This window comes from Rhea pennata, chromosome 8, assembly GCF_028389875.1.
Source record: "Rhea pennata isolate bPtePen1 chromosome 8, bPtePen1.pri, whole genome shotgun sequence".
NCBI lineage: Eukaryota > Metazoa > Chordata > Aves > Rheiformes > Rheidae > Rhea > Rhea pennata.
In genome coordinates, this window is record NC_084670.1 from 7,002,916 (window position 1) to 7,009,674 (window position 6,759).

A 6,759-nucleotide genomic window follows, 5' to 3' on the forward strand; every position below is an offset into this window, starting at 1 on the left:
CTGCTGCACTCGGTATCTCATACCCAGTGTCCTGATACCCAGTCTCTACCTCACAGCTGGAAGAGAGACTCTTTGCCTTGAACAGAAAAACGTGGAATTATAGCCACTCTGCTTGTACTGGAGCTAGACGACCAGCTGTGAACGTCGGGAAAGGCACACGGTTTGCGAGAGACAGGGGCTTCTTTAGGTGGAAGATTTTAAAACTGAGAAATTAACGGACAACTTCTCTTTTACCTTTGTACAAACTCATTTGACTCCAAGCAGTATTTGACACTTCTTTTGCTTTTTTTTATTTTTTTTATTTGACCCTTTTTGATTTTCTAAAAAAGCCTTTTTTTAGAAAGCCTTTTTGTGAATCTCAGTAATTATGAACACAGTATTTAAATAGATTTTCCGCTATGTGAAAACATTTCACCAAAATGGCTGAATATGCTAGTTTTGTCTAACATTTGCTAAATAAAGAGCTCGTGCTTAGCTTTAGAAGAGCAGTAAGAAAAATCACACTGATTTCCTGATCTCAAGGTTTTATATGTATTACTAAGTAACACTTCATACGGAGGGGAAGCAAAATACTCATTTTTGCAAGAAAACACCTTAAGTTAATTCTGATGGGCAGCCTTCAGAGACAGGCACTTATGTGTGATTTGTAACAGAATTCCTAGGCCATTGCAGAGCACAGTTTGCCTTCCAAGTGCCAGATTTATTAACCTTTTTTTTTTAACCTAATTCTTCAGTAGAGTCAGTACCATGCACACATGAGCACTGGTGCTAACATGTCCTCTCTTGTAATCTGTAGGCTGTTGTACTGTAAATATGTATAAACTCAAAGCTCACGCTCTTGAACCATATGCTTCATCCTAAAGGCAGACTGATCACAAACTGGAAGCTAAGGCTGATGAGTAATATTTGGGTTTTGTGGGGAGTTTGCTGTGGAAACTAGCCCATTTTTCATACTGAATTATTTTTCATAATTCAGTGCATTGAAATTACTTTCGTTCAACCATCTGCTGAATCTTTGAGTTACAATAACATCTGCTGAGTTCATTTCCAATGTCTGTGCTAAAGAACATTTTTAATAAACCTGCCATTGCAAAAACAGGCTGTCTGCACACTTCTACTATTAGTGTTGTCTTACTGCTCTACCCAGAAGGATAATGGAAGTGAGGAGAACTTTTCAAAAGCCAGAGGTTGATACACAGACTGCATACTAGTTCATGCCAGCTATATTTAGCTACTTGTGGCGTATCAGTTCCAGATAACACCTAGCTGGTGCTACAATACGTTGCTCCCGTAGAAAAAAACCACCCCAGACAAAAAAGACCCCTGCTTTCAGGATGATCCTGTGCACACAGCTGCTCCGCACCCACCAGTACCGCTCCCATCAGTAAAGCGCAAGGAGGGCTGATGTATGCTGACACGTTTCCCATCTAGGACACTGTATCTGAAAACCCAGAAATCATCTCCAGAACAAGCTTTTCAAAAAAGCATCTTTTTCCTCATGGAACCTTGACATAGATTCTTCTTTTTTTGCTCCACAATGTAGCAACAACAAGCACTGACACCTAAGCTGACACTTCCTGCAAAAATTTTGAGGAATAGCAGCTTAGTGGTATCTCAAAAGGTCTAAGCCAAATCCAGTGCTAAGAAATTATTCAACTTCTGCAAGGCGAGCTTCATGAGATAGAACACCAAAGTGCAGAGGAAGAAGCCAGCTGTGCTACACAAGACCTACACAACAATAAACAACACAGAGTTTTGCCCTTTAAGCTCTCTCAGATTGGCAGGTGGGGAATGGAGAAGTCTCACAGGTAATGACACATTTTAATAGAGTCAACAGGCAGGAAGGATATTTTAAATTTAACCTTCTGCATCCAAACCCTATTCATAGTCTGCTGAAATGCATTATTTTTTCACATTACATTGTTGGCAGCTTTTATACCAGCATGTGCCTCCCATTCACCCTAAAAATTACACCAGCTGTAACTGACCATTACCTTGGTGAGACGCTGCAGTTGCTTGGAGCTACTGTTTGGTGTCACGCATTTGATAATACACCCTCTTTTCCGAGCAGGTTTATTTTCCATCAGTCCTGTCTAGGGCCTTACACCAAAGCGGCAGCTGAATGCGAAGCAGGTAAGAGGAAGGCAGTGGGCCAGTTTCTCACCTGATCTTTATCATTTGCAGTATCAAATGCTGCTAACTAGAGGATTACAGCACTTCAGTCCCTCGTTCTGGAAAACACACCTTGCTTGGCACAGCATGACCTCGACAGGAGCTGCTGACTGCTACTACAGTCACTCTGCACTAAGAACCCCAGACCCCCCTTGGGAAAGGAAACACTGAGGTTACAGAAATGCCCGCCGTGAGATTTTCCCCAAGTTAGCTGTTTGCTCGGTCCCACGGTGCTTGCTGTCAAGCAGCTTGACGCACGGTGCAGTTAGGCTAGCGGCAGGTTACTTCGCACATTTGCATGTATGAATCTGTTCATGTTTTTCCAGCTCCGCATCGCATGTTTATCCAGCTAAAATAATGAAGCAGCCACCTGTATGTTACGGTTCAAATTCTGTATTGGTAAATATGTTTCTTTTACTTTCAGTGCACAAAAGCAAGCATCTGAGCCTTATATTCTCCAAACACTTACACAAAAATCAATCACTAATTACAACAGCCTGAATGGAAAGTATATGTGGAGAGAAAACATTTCTTAACTGGTAATATTCAGTAGTACTTTGAAGTTGCCTTTAAATTTAGCCAATTAAGGTAAACCTAAGAGTCATAAGCAGAGAGTGTTGAGTGGGAAGAGGAGGAGGTTAAGAGGGAGCGTATACTATACAATGGCAGAAATAATATGGGAAATAACCTGAGTTAGTAAGTGCTTATCAGAGACTCTAGGTTTATGCTAGTTATTTTACACCACTGTTGTGGCATAAAACATAATCAAAGCCATTTAAAACAGGCTCTTAAGGATTTTGCCAATGCCAAGGAAGGTCTGAAGCACTGAGCAGCTGTAACAGATCCTTGTGCAAGAACCAGAACTGGGGGAAGGGAACACGGACGCGTCCCACTGCCAAGGAAACACCTAAGAGCTTTTGATGGCCAACCTAACATACACGAGCTTATGGAACTAATGCAATTACTCATACTCTCAGCTACTCTTAACTGATGTCACTTAATTGCAGCTCAGCTTATTTGTATTTCCTATCTATCCCAAATACAAATAAGATGACCTAAATAATTAGCTGAAATATAAAGTCTTACAAAAAGACTCTCTCCATGTTATACAAGCAATTCGATTTTAGAAAATGCAGCAATGCTGTAATACTACCATCTGATGAGCTCTCTTTTTCAATTCTACAAACATTAACATTAATTTTAGTCCCTTTTAACAACAGCAGAACTGCCAGCCAGCCAGACGGATAGCTTTAAAACAACCTCTGACTTTTCTACTTTCCATAAAAACAGGGTAATTAGTAACAGAAAGTGATTGATGTGAGCAAGCAAAATGTGTAACCTGAGAACTGAACTGAATCTGAAAAACTCTGATGGCCTTTGATCTTGCACATGCTAAGTACTCCTGTGGCTAAGTCTCCACTGAAAGCCAGGTGCATTTTTACTTCAAGACGGCTATTTTGCATTACAGCCACTGTGGCAATGAAGAATGGGGTGTTTTCCCCTCCTGGCATGAAACTAGCTGAGATCAGGCTCACAGCCTTCCAGCTGAGGACTGAATATAGCGTAGGTTTTTCCACAAGGATGCTACTGCTACCTAGCTTGCCGTGGTGGAGCACGTCTTTTTGCAATATTAACAGTTGGAAAAAAAAAATCTGACTTTGGACCATCCAAAAAAGAGGCCACAGAACAAATTTAATTCCTCCATTCATTAAGGGTGAGCTGTAAATAACTACAGGTTAAATTTCTCCCTTTAGCTTATGATTTCACAAACAGTTAAGGAGACACTGTGTGCTCAGAATTACATTCTCCACTAACTGCTTTGAGCATACTGATTGATAACTCTGAATGTGTAAGAGGGTTTGACCTACATAACCTAAAATGGAAGAGATCACTGAACAGGAAGGATGGTCCTGCATTAGTTCAGTCCAGTATTTGCTTCTCTGACTTCCCATGTGATCGGGGCAAGTGAACACAAGAATGAAGGATTAGAGTTGAACCTCTCCTGTCCTTGCTGGCTGGAAGGTGAGAAGGTACCAAGAGCTGGGAGCTGCAGGCATGGAGCAAGCCAGGCCTCTCCTTGCACAGCCACGACTAAGGAGAAAGCGGGTGGGTTTGCAGGTATCTGCAGGTGGCTCTGTTATCACCCCCTTACAGCTGTTTCTTGGGCCGCCTCTCACTCGCAGAAGACTACAGGAATAGATTATGCATTTAACTCTTTTCCTTCTCGTCTTTGTGGTAGGACGAAACTTGCCTGTATTCTTACAGAGTTTCTGGTGGCAAAGCGTACTGCCCTGCCTCCCAAACTGGCCCAGAGGTACGAGCCCTGCACAACAACAAGCGCTGTCGCTGAAGCGTTTTGATTAAAAACCGTACGAAAACCTAGACTTCCCCTGCCACTGGGAACTACAGATGTGCTCACGACTGATCCGTTTTGCATTTCAGGTACCACCAGGAGAGTTTTTCCTCTGTAAGGTTCAGAGTTCTGCAGCTGCTTCTTTAAAAGCAGTTTTCTTTCATCAGAAACAGGTATCTGCATTTCATTTAGGAATGAAATGCATGTTTCTATGAGTCTGCACACAAATACTAACTGAAAGCCAGAATCTAACCCATCACATGAAACGTACTGTTGTTAATTGTTGCGTTTGAACTTTCCTAATAAGGATATAATCTCTCTTAACTTTTTTTCCCCCTCAAAGAAGGGTATTTTAATAGGATGGAAAAAGAAGTGGGAACAAAATAAGTGTTTTATGTTCAGTGACATATCACATTACATCTGCTGCAAATAGTATATGGGCTAGATGGCAAAACCAAAAGAAAAAAAAAACTTGACCTTGAGATGTTTCATTATGATTTCACTGCTTCTAGTGGTTTTATTGGGTTTTACCACGAGGCTATTAAAAACATGTGGAAATCACACAGAACTAAGTCAAACTAAATATTTTCAACTCTGATCTTCCATCTTCTTTTCCATTTAAATACTTTAAAAAGTTATTTTACTTTTCATGGATTTTCTTGCAAACAAACTTCAAGTGCAGAGCTTTGTACAGTCCATAGTTTTTTGATAGTTTACTCAGTAAAAGGATTCTTGCTGTTTTGGCATAAATAGTCCAATCTTCTCTCTCTCTCTTTAATAATATAAAGCATTTCTCCGATATGAAATCCTTCCTAACTAAATGTATGGGGAGAAAGGAGTCAAAATGGACAGGAGGTTTTGCATCCAGAATTGTGGTTGGATGTAGCTCTGTACTTTTTCACACTGTACCTTTTGCTCAGATAATCTGCAGTTCTCCAGAAGGAATTGCACGCAGGGTATTGGAGGATTATCAGCATCCTGGAGGTTTTCGTCCTACCCTCCCTGCAAGGTGAGAACCCCCCAAGGGAGAACTCTCCTCTCTTTAGCACATCCGTAAAATGTTTTGGGTTTTATCCTACTGGTGCAGTTGAGTTTAATAGCCCTGGACAAACAAGAGGAGGGGTCTGGAGTACTATATAAATAATTAATTTTAACGCCATAGAAAAGAAAGATCCTAGGTAAAGAATTTTTAATCTTGGGCTGTCAACAAATATATAATTGTGTCTTAAGCAATAGAAGCATGAGACTCATATCCACTCCTTGTCTGCAACTAGAGCTGAGAATATAGTTAATCAGCTGGAATTTTTGATCAAAACCAACATTCCTGACAGCATCATAATCACATGCTAAAACCAGATTCTGGAATTACCGTCGGGAAAACTCAGGGAGTCTGTACAGTTGTTCACTAAAACTGTGTTAGCCTGTTTCAAACCCGCTTGAGGAAGGGCTTCGTTCCTGATAGACTGTTTAATGACCTTGGACGCTACCGAAGAATTTTTGTGGGAACACTTCATAAAGCCGATTATTAGAACACATTTATTACCCACGGCCTCCGCGTGCATCTCACCGCTGGCGGCCTTCGCGATGGTATGATTCAGAGCTGCAGGGCACACCAAGATTTTCCTCATTAAAGGCAACCGAGTTCTGCTCTTGCATTAGCAACGGAAGAAAGCAGTGACAGCGACCTCCACGAGTGAGTCCCATCGGAAAAGAAATGCCTGGAATAAACAAGGATAAATTCATATTATACAAACCCTAAATATGTTTACGTTTTTGGGATGCCTATTCCCAGACCCAGTGAAAAAGGCTCACTGATATCACAGTATAGAGGGAGAGCAATTAACAGGCCGCGAGGCTTTGCACCCTAGCTAATATTCAGGCCGCTCTCTGCGTACGCACCACTCCTGGACCACGGTCTCGCCATACGGAGATCGCCTCAAAAATGAGTGAATCCTGGGAGTTTTCCAGGAGACTGCTTCCCCTCAGAAACATTATCTGCAAATTATTATGTAAAAATATTATTGCAAAGTTTTACTCTTTTGGAAGCAAAATCGATAAAAATATCTCGTAAACTCGAGGTAAACCAAGCTCTCGCCCAGCGTCAGGAACTGCCTCGCAAGCGAGCGAGCCCGAAGCTCCGCCGCCGCCTCTGCAGCGGGCCGCAGCCGCGACGGGCCCGTGAAGAAGAGCCGGCTGCGGCTCTCCTCCGCAGCGGGGCGGACACCGTTTGCTCC